Genomic DNA, 10,512 nt, shown 5'->3' with positions numbered 1-10,512 from the left:
GCCGGGCCAGGCAGGCGCTGCACCCACCACCTTTTGTTTCTACCGATCTTTGCTGACACTAGCCCTGCCTGAATTAATGGACAGATCAATTAGTTCATGCCACTGTCGGTTCGAATACACCATGCATGCGTACGTGTACCTGCTAATCAGCTAATGCAGTCCTGTACTGACAGAGATACATTACCAGCTAGCAGCCTAGCACTCCACGATGATGGTGGCGAGCTGATGCTGGCGCCCGTGCCATGATAATTGATGGACGACTGCTGGCGCGTGCTGTAGCCTGCCTATCCTATGGATTGGAACACGAGGCTGCGAGTGGATAGCGCCACGAAAGCGCCGCGCCGCTCCACCACCTTTGTCCTTTGCCCTTTCTCCCCCACCCCACCCCACCCCACCCAGCCAAGCAAAAATATCATCCCGGTCAAGAGAAAAAAAAAAGAACTCATCCCAGACAGCTTCTGGCATTCACTCGTCCGACACCCATCCTCGTCACCACGAGCCCTTTCGCCCGCGCACGTCGGCCCTATAAATACGACGCGCGTCCGCCTCCCCTGCCAAGTCAAAGCAACCAGCAGCGAGCCAGCCAGGCAGCCGATTGAATACGGCCACGACGCGCTTCCCCTCCGGCCAACCAATTCTCCCTCTCGCCAGCCCCGATCCCCATCGCAGCATTCCTGCCCCCGACCCACCCATGGCGGCCGCCAAGTCCGTCGAGCGGCTGGCGCAGCGCCTGGTCACCCCCACCGAGCCCACGCCGGCCGGCCCGCTCCGCCTCTCCTGGCTCGACCGCTACCCCACCCAGATGGCGCTCATCGAGTCGCTGCACGTCTTCAAGCCGGCCCCTGACCGGGACGGCGGTGACGCCGGCCCGGCGGGGACAATCGAGCGGGCCCTCGCGCAGGCCCTGGTGCAGTACTACCCGCTCGCCGGCCGCCTCGGGTTCACGGAGGAAGGTGGGCTGCTGCAGGTCGACTGCGGCGGCGACGGCAGCGGCGTCTGGTTCACGGAGGCCGCGGCAGGGTGCGCGCTCGAGGACGTCGAGTACCTGGAGCACCCCATGATGATCGCCAAGGACGAGCTGCTCCCGCCCATCCCCGCCCAGGAGGAGGACCCGCGGAAGCTCGTCCTGCTCGTCCAGGTCACCACCTTCGCCTGCGGCGGCTTCGTCGTCGGCTTCCGCTTCAGCCACGCCGTCGCCGACGGCCCGGGCGCCGCGCAGTTCATGGCCGCCGTCGGGGAGCTCGCCCGCGGCCGCAGCGTGGAGGACTTGACCGTGGAGCCGCAGTGGGGCCGCGAGGCCATCCCCGACCCGGCCGGCGCCATCATCGGCAGCCTGCCGAGCCCCGCGGGCGCCAAGCGGCTCGAGTACCTAGCCATGGACATCTCCGCGGACTACATCAACCACTTCAAGTCCCAGTACAACTCGTCGCACACCGGATCTTGGTGCTCGGCGTTCGAGGTGCTCGTGGCCAAGGCGTGGCAGAGCCGCACCCGCGCGGCGGGCTTCGAGCCGGACTCCACCGTCCACCTCTGCTTCGCCATGAACGCGCGCCCCCTCCTGCACGCCTCGCTCCCGCGCGCCGGTGCCGGGTTCTACGGCAACTGCTACTACATCATGCGCGTCTCCGCGCCCGCCGGCAAGGTGTCCGGCTCCACGATCCCGGAAGTGGTGAAGATCATCAAGGACGGGAAGAGGCGGATGCCGTCGGAGTTCGGGCGGTGGGCGACGGGGGAGGCCGGCGCCGACGGCGGCGTGGACCCGTACCAGATCACGTCCGACTACCGGACGCTGCTGGTGTCGGACTGGACGCGGCTCGGGTTCGCCGAGGTGGACTACGGCTGGGGGCCGCCGGCGCACGTCGTGCCGCTGACGAACCTGGACTACATCGCGACGTGCATACTGGTGAAGCCGTGGGCGCACAAGCCCGGGGCGCGGCTCATCACCCAGTGCGTGACGCCCGACCGCATCGCCGCCTTCCACGAAGGGATGCTCGACATGAACTGACCGGGGCCGAGCACGACGACGGAGCCAAAGAAGAAGTCGAAGACGGAGGCGAGAGGAATTGACTTGTTTATGTGATGATTAAATTAGTAGAAGTAGTACAGTATATTGGGTTGGTTGTTTGGATGGATTGATGTAGGGTGGTGGTGTGCAGTAGTTTAACCGGAAATAAGCTCCCCGATTCGGGGGGTTGGGTCGCGATTGGATTTGGTGGGAAAAGCCACCAACTAACTAATCCTTCATGGAATGTAAGAATCATTTGTGACATGATACTATACTCCTACTAGAGAAATTTTATTTTGTTTGTCTTGTCGCATAGCTGAGATCCACGGTGGTGGTGGCTTATGAGCAGTGTGTTCACTGTGTATCTGCGTTTTGTGTCGGTCACACACTGATTGCACGGCCGATTCAGTCCCAAGCAAGCCTTTCTGCCCGAATCTCGTCGTAGCACAACCCTTTCTGCATTCACTTTGCTGCATGCGTCGACAAGAAAATGCCCAGATGTCGCTGGCTTCTTCCTTTTTATCTGTTTATTCATATGGTTTAGTGGATAGTGGACATTGATAGGAATCTGACTTGATACATCGGGAACTGTCGGTTACATAAAAAAAACTGTCGGTTATCTTGATCCCTTCGTTAACAAGACTCTACAAATGATGAGCCTAAACAAAGACATGCCTATGATATAGAGATATGAAACCTTTACGAATGAAGATCTGGAATTAACTCTATCATCAAAAACATCATAGAAGATGCATATGTACTTTATTTTCAATGAACTTGAGTTTGTCATGAAGATGACCATAAGCTCTAAAACTTACCAAGAGAAATACCAGATAAGAACCAAAAAAGATGACGCAAGAATGAAATGGTTTGAGCTCTTTACGAACGATACGATCAAGCTACTCACTCGAGAGCCCCCCTTGATAGTACGACAATCAATCTTACAACCTGGTCTCGCAACTATCACCATGAGACTGATAAAATGGAAAACCTATCAAGGGCAAACCTTTGCCTTGCGCATAGTCCACTTGATCTATATGATGACGATCTTGACCTTCTCAAGTTGGACCACCTTTCTTAATTGTGCTGGCTCGATGAAGACTAGTAGATTTCTCTCCCATACTCAACTATGGGTGAGCCGCTCTTCGGCACATCTTCACAATTCCATTGTCACCACAATGGACGGCAAACTTCAAGTATGATCTCTTCATGATGCTCCACATGAACTTGCACATCGTAATCTTTATGACGATCACCACTTGATGTCATCCTTCATGGGTTGTATGAGATCTTCCTCTTGACACAAGCCCATGGAAACATACCTAACCCCATGTCGAACTCTCACGTAGACCATGGGTTAGTACACAAAGCGTAATTGACAATGCTTACCATACCATGGGATCACTTGATCCCACTCAGTACATCTTCTACACTTTGTTTGTTATCTTCTCTCTTCGTAAAGATGATGTCTTGAAGGTAACCATGAATGTTCACACAATCTTCCTCTTCAAGATATGCTTGCAATAAGCTCAATCTCACATGACCAATCTTTGGATAAATTCCTTGAATAACACCTTGGTCATCACGTAATCTCCTTCAAACCAACAAATGGACTTCAAGAAATGTCTATGGACAAACCCTTCAAATATAGCCCATGGCAACCATTAGTTCATAGAGATTGTCATCAATTACGAAAACCAAACATGGGGGCACCATGCTCTTTCAACTCCAAGAAGATCGAGGAAAACATTTTATTGAATATCAAATAGAGAGAAGAAGCCATCTAGCCACTAGCTATGGACCCATAAGTCTGTGGTGAACTACTCACGCATTATCAAAAGGTAGCAAGGATGATGGAGAAGCCATCTTTGATCGATTTCCCCCTCCGGCGGAGTATCGAAAAAGGCCTCCAGATGGGATCACGAAAGAACAAAAGTTTGCGGCGGCAGAAAAGGTGTTTCGGGTGGCTCCTTGTTGGTTTGGGAATAGATGTGAATTCATAGGCTTGGAATTAGGTCAAACAGAGTTGCGTGGGGCCCCATGTGAGCTCGTGGCTCTCTCGTTGCTCTTCTAGCCTCCTCCCGAACCTTCTAGGGTCCCTTCTGGTCCAGAAAAAATCACCGTAAAGTTTCATCGTGTTTGGGCTTCGTTTGGTATTGATTTTCTAAAAAGCCAAAAACAAGCAAAAAAAACTTGTCATAGGGCACTAGTTTAATAGGTTAATCCTAAAAAAATGTAAAATAGCATATAAAGAATTCAAGATTGATAATATAATAGTATGAAACAATAAAAAAGGTACAAACCAATCCTTAGCAATCTATCACGGATTTACGTGGAGAAGGGAGTTGGGACATATTTTGGCTTTGAAGAATTTTTCTTTGTTGGTGGCTCGACCTCCTTTGTTCCTCTATAAATACACCGATCAATGAAGTGTACTGTGCGTATGGTGGGCCCTACAAGCCTTGTCGTGCCCTCTTGCTGCACCCCATGAGTGTACTGTGCGTATGACTTTCTTTGTCTTTCTATTCTTTGATATATCGACCTTTTCTATTTATTGGCGCCGTCCTTTGACTTCTCTACAAAAGGGAGATGATATAAACAGTCATGTCTGCTACTCCCTCCGTTCCTCTATGTAATGCGCATAGATTTTTTGGCATTATTCCGAAATGTAGTGCGCATTAGCTACTTTGGGCTCTTTTGGACGAAACTAACCCCGCAGCGGCACAGGCACACACGCAACGTTAGCGTGTATCCCCTTCCTCCAGGACAAACGGATTGGATCGGTGGCAGCGAGAATCGACCCGCGGCGGCAGACGCGGAGGGGGAGCAGCAGGAAGCCGGTGTCTCCGCGTCCTCTGCTGGCTTTGGCATCTTCGCGTCCGCTGCTGGCGGCCGGCCTCTCCGGCATCGCCGTGTCCGCATCCGGCGTCTCTGGCATCTCCGTGTCAACTGCCGGCATCTTCGCGTCCACGGCCGGCCTCCGGCGTCATTGCGTCGGCTATTGGCATCCCCGTGTCCGTCGCATCCCTGGCAAACATCTCCGCTGCCAGCCACATCAAGTGGACTAGTACTCCCAAGTCGATCCCGTCCGCTGCAGGCCACCACGGCCCCTTCTTCTAGCCCCAGATCTAGAGGCCACGGCCACCTCCTAGGCGGCAGAGGAGGAGGGGGAGCAGCAGGAGCTCGAGGTGTGGACCGTGTCGACACCGTCCTTCCGGTCGCGCGCGGAGGAAGGGACAAGGGCAGCGGCCGCCAGGACTTCTTCGTGATTTATGACGGCCACGGCGAGCCGGTGGAGAGATGGCGAGGTTGTCGAGGTCACCGCCGCAGCCGCGGATCCCGCCGCCGCTAAGTCGCAGCCGCGGATCCCGCCGTAGTATCTCGCGCGTTTTGCTATCCCTGCGGTGGCGCGTGATGGTCCTGTGGTGGTCTACTGGTTTGGCTTTCCACTGATCAGAAAGGACGCCCACATGCACACGGGCTGGAGGCAAGACAAGCGGGGGTAACAGCGTCCAAAATTAAGCGCCAGGTCACTGATTGGTATATGTGCCTGAAACCATGCGCACTATATAGTGGAACGGAGGGAGTAGTAAAATTGGAAATTAAGTAATGTAATTGATAAAAGATACATAGTGACACGCAGGTGTGGGGACACCAACCCTATCTCATGCTTTTTCTTTAGGATTTTCGATTTGAATATATTATCTCTTTTGAACAAAAAGCCTACTTTATTTTAGTTTGCATATTGGGGTCCTAGTGACGAGTGCATTGAAATCAAACCACTTTTGAATATGGTATACCATATTTTTACAACTTCACTAAGTTTCACCTGCCAAAACCAGGTAGGAACGAATGATAATTTCACTAAGTTTCAGAAGCTAAAACATAAAACCATGCAGGCAACTACGAGGAATCAAACGACTTTGCGTATCGCAAAGCAATTGTGCGGCCAAGCGCGGCTGGGAAGGTGTCTACCCCTCCGGGGTAAACGATACAAAAAGACATTAGAAAGCTAGAAGAAAACATTATTGTTTTTGGATGCATTAATACCTTCATACAACACAAATGCGCCACGATGGAGTAACTATCATGAATAACACATTTCAATACAAACACCCAATTCACATGAATATGTCAATATGAATGCCCATGTGCAAGCATGTTTCTGGATTTAACTGCTTCATGTATTGATGCAGTGAGCAGTATTATTTTGCCCTCTTGTATGCATTGCAAAAAAGAATGCCACAAGATGAAGGAGCCGACAACACAAAGGAGGGGAGAGGACGAAGAACTATGCATCGTTTGGGGGTCGCTGGCAAGAAAACAATGGACTTGATCGGAAAGAAAAGTCAATACTAGCCACGAGAAATTGCCCACGTTACCAGTGCGGGCGGACTCTTAGATATTTATGGTACTCTCACCTCTCCTCATAGAGGGTAAGGTACTGTAAAAAAAATCTCTAGGAAATTCCACGGAGATCATAAAAGATAGGAATGAACCCTTCGAAAAGAGTACCACATCTACAGAATGTTAGTTAAATTTTTTACAGGCAAGCTGATATGGAGAACTCTGATTGATAGTGGGTTGAAGATCCACTCCGTAGCAAAATTCAGGGTGAAGAGAATTGTAGTTTAGAAAGTTAAGTAAAACATTTGTAAATTCTTTGTTGGTCTAGCATTATTGCTTTGGAAATCCTATGAATTTTTTTCTACACTAGGATCCCATAGGATTTCTAGCAAATGACGAGATATTTTGAAATTTTACAATTCTGCTTGCGCCAACTATGACACGCATCATAATTGAAAGCTCAAATGATTTAGGTTACGCCCTACCATCCATATTAATTGTCGCATGGATGAGAGGTTGTACAATTTTTCATGTTTTTTATTTATGCGAAATTTACATGCTTTGTTTTCAAAACCAGGGAACAAAGAGGCCCTGGCACTTCTTACTATAACCAACGTATCTATAATGTCACTGTTGTATAATATTTGTTGGCTCTTCATCCCTGGAATTAATGCCGGTTCTTCATCCGTGGAGTTAATTTCATTGTTAGATAGTATTTATCGTTATCTATCCAGCACGCTTGAGTTTATTGTATTTGAAGCTCATTTGCAGAAGTTATGACAGTTCTAGTTTTCCTACATCCCTCTACTTTGCTTAGGCCTTTGTGTTGCACTTCACTAGTAGTACCGCTTGCGCGGTACTTCCGCGGTCCTATGTCATGGGCAATACAGCTTATTTTGAGTCTTTTGTTGTCTCTTCGCTCTCAGTGGTAGTTGAGCGGCAGTAGGGCGGTAGTACCGCTTGCGGTACTTCCGCTTGTACCACCGCTCCACTACCACTACTCTCGCTGTAGCCCAATACGTTAAGAGGAAGTAGAGCGGCAGTACCACTTGGAAGCGGTAGTACCATCCAGCCACTACCGCTGCTACTACCACTTATATTTTAGCCTCTGGAATCATTTGCCACTTAGCGGTGGTAGGGCGGCAGTAAGGCGCAGTAGTGCCGCTTATAAGTGGAACTGTCGCCATACTCAGACCTACCTCCACTTCTCCCCTGTTGTCGGATTACGGGTTTCGGCAAACCCTTGAGGTTCAAACTCTGGGTGCGCATGAAGATTTCTCTCCCCTAGCTCACACTCTCACCACGATCTCAAAGCCTAGCTTGCCGAACCCGAGGAACAAGAGACACAAGAGTTTATGCTCGTTCGGGCCACTGATGTTGTGTAATACCCTACTCTAGTGTGGTGTGGTGGATTGCCTTGCAGGCTGCTGATGAATAGTTTAAGGGATGAACAGCCTCCTGAGGAGAGGAGGTGTTCTCGAGCTCGATGAGCTTGTGTGCTGAGGATGGTCTGAATGATCCTTTTCTTCCCCTATGGTGGTGGCTAGTCCTATTTATAGAGGCAGTGGTCCTCTTCCCAAATAATAGGCGGGAAGGGATGCCACAATAGCCAATTTGAAGGGGGAAAACTAGTACAAGCTATCCTTACAAAAGGTGGTATTCGCCTGCCAAAGGCTCTGGTGGTGACGCTGTCGTGGGCTCCATGGTGACCTCCGTCCCGTCGTCCTGCTGGTCTTGGTGTCGTTGCACCGATATGGAAACCTTTGCTTGATGCCTTGGGACTCCTCGCCTGCACCTGCCTCTTTAGCACCAAAGAGGCAACTGGTACTCTACGCCCGCTGGCGCCTGCCTAGCCTTGGTCGTCATGGCTCACGTCACGGAAACCTCACGAGGTGCTCCTCGCCTTGATCTCTCCACTCCTCGCCAGCCAGCCTAGTGAGGCTGCCCCTGAGGAGGTATTGTGTCATCCACCTCGCGAGGCTTGGCCCCTCGCGAGGGTCTTGAGTGTTTGCTGATGAAGATGGGCCGTACCAGGCCGTTGGATGAGCCACGCACCGGGCCACAGGCAGGTAAGTCTGGGTACCCCCGTTCCTAGAACGCCGACAGTAGCCTCCGGGCCCGAGGCGCGCTCGGGCTTGGCTTCGAGGCGAAGCCAAGGGGCAAGTGCGGAGAGCCACGGGCCCTAAAATCCTGCGGCCTTGATTGACGCATGGTGATTGACAGGATGTGGGCGTCTGTGCTTCCCCACGCTACCTCGGCAACCGCCCGACTTGACGAGTCCCTGGTGAATGCAGAAAAGCCATCATTACCTGTGATCGTGGAGGCCGGCGGTTGGCCTCCTCCTGGCTATAAATGGGGAGGGGGACGGAGCCCCCGTTGCTCATCTCTTCCTCCATTCCGCCCGCTTCTTCTGCTTCCTTGCTGCGACACCCATGGCGCTAGTGAAGAGGTTCTCGACCGCCGAGATGGGGAAAACTCGCCAGGAGGGGCCCGGCTCGCCACTGCCTAAGAGGGGGCGAGGTCGCCCGCGCAAGCATGACACAACCCCCGCTGCGGTCCCTCGTGGGCATGGGCAAACTGCCTTGGGGTCTGACACCGTCCTTGGCGGCCGCGATGGCGCTTCTTTGCGCGACGGGAGCCGCTTAGGTCGGGGCAGCCCTGTCAATGAGGGGAGGCGCGCCATGGTCGCCCGGCCTCCCCGGTCGCGCTTCCACTCGGTAGAGGTGCTGCCAGAGTTTGTCGTGTGGTCGGAGAACCCAGCGGGCACTTGGCTTCAACTTCCATGCTCCTTTGCCGGTGAACTGCCGGACCAGGCCTCGGCGGCCTCTGGCTACAGGCTGACGGCTGCTGCAGCAAGGCTTCGAGGGTCACGATGGAGATCTCTGCTGCAGGCGTTGTAGCCCTGGCCCGTGGCTGGTAGACGTCCGCCCGCGCGCGTGGCCTGGGCAGGCGGTACACCCTCCACTTCAAGTTCAACGGGGTAGCGACCATCTTCGTGAGGGTGTTCAGGGAAGACGGCCGCCGCGCCGGATGCTGCCTTGAGGACGACGATGATGGCGATGCGCCCGGTCTTGGCGATGGCCGTGACGAGCACAAGGGTGAACTCACCCTCGGTGGCGGCCGCGGTTCGCCCAGCTACGATAGCTCCTCCTCCGGCCAGAGCTCCAACAGCGGCGGCTATGACCAGCCGCCACTCCGTCGGGCATGCTTCGAGGATGGTGTCGGGTCATCCCGTCGTCGCGCCCTGGTGAAGTGCGAGGAGGGCTCCGTCTGAATTCAGGGGCCGATCCTCGTGAGCAGCCACGTCGCATGAGCTGCCTTTTCTTTTCCTCTCCTTCCCCTTCCTCCTATATTATGAGAAACGAGTATGGAGCCCTGCGGGGGCGTGTAATGAACCATGGTGCTTACATTGCTTTTGTGGTGTGTTTATTGCTTCTGGGTTGGGTTATGAGATCTATGCCTTATACGGGTGTAGAGGGGTAACTTAGCTCGATGCATCCGCGGTAGCTTTGACCTCATGAGGGCGCACGTCTCTGGGCACCTAGTGGGGCTTCCCCACTGTTGATGCGGGTGACATCGTGAAGCTGCAAAAATTCGTTAAGAAATCCTTAACCCTTCTTGCACGAGGCCTCAGGTATGCGCTGGTTATGGCCAAACGCACCGCGTCGCAGTACCGTGGGGCATGGACTAAAAGGGGACGCGCCGATCACAAGCTCAGACGAGAATGCCTCGCGGGGACCAGGGGAGTGCGCACACGCATACTACCTGTCCAGCCCCCCTCGCGGGGCGTGCAGGGAGAGCGTCGGGCAACTGCCACCCTCCCTGGCAAAAAACAAAGAATCGAGGGAAGAATCAGAAAGAAGAGGGGGTTCAACCAAACTATCGAGAAACGCCAGAACTCCAAATTTCATTAAAGGAAAAGGGGCAAGCCAACTATAGAAAGCAAATGAACAGCCGCGTCCGGCACCTAGTCTAGTCTTCTCACTAGCGCGAAGCTAAGTGCTGCCACTAGGATGTAGGAGGGAGCCCCCGAGGCCCGAGGGCGGCACTCCGAAGACTCCAGGGCATGTATAACTCCACTCATTATTACATGAGAGTGTCACGAGCGGAGACCTTCACAGGCACTGGGCCTTGCTTCATGGGTAGAACTTCTGGAGGTG

At 53.1% G+C, this 10,512-nt stretch overlaps 1 pseudogene; it reads left to right on the top strand.

Moving 5' to 3' along the window:
• The first annotated feature begins 545 nt into the window (after nt 1-545).
• Nucleotides 546-2,306, top strand: LOC125543021 (acyl transferase 7 pseudogene; annotated as a pseudogene).
• Nucleotides 2,307-10,512: the final 8,206 nt, after the last annotated feature.

Source organism: Triticum urartu, chromosome 3A (assembly GCF_056163025.1).
Source record: "Triticum urartu cultivar PI428250 chromosome 3A, HENAU_Tu73, whole genome shotgun sequence".
Taxonomy (NCBI): domain Eukaryota; kingdom Viridiplantae; phylum Streptophyta; class Magnoliopsida; order Poales; family Poaceae; genus Triticum; species Triticum urartu.
The sequence above is the reverse complement of the archived record's forward strand: the minus strand, read 5'-3'. Positions and strand labels throughout refer to the sequence as shown.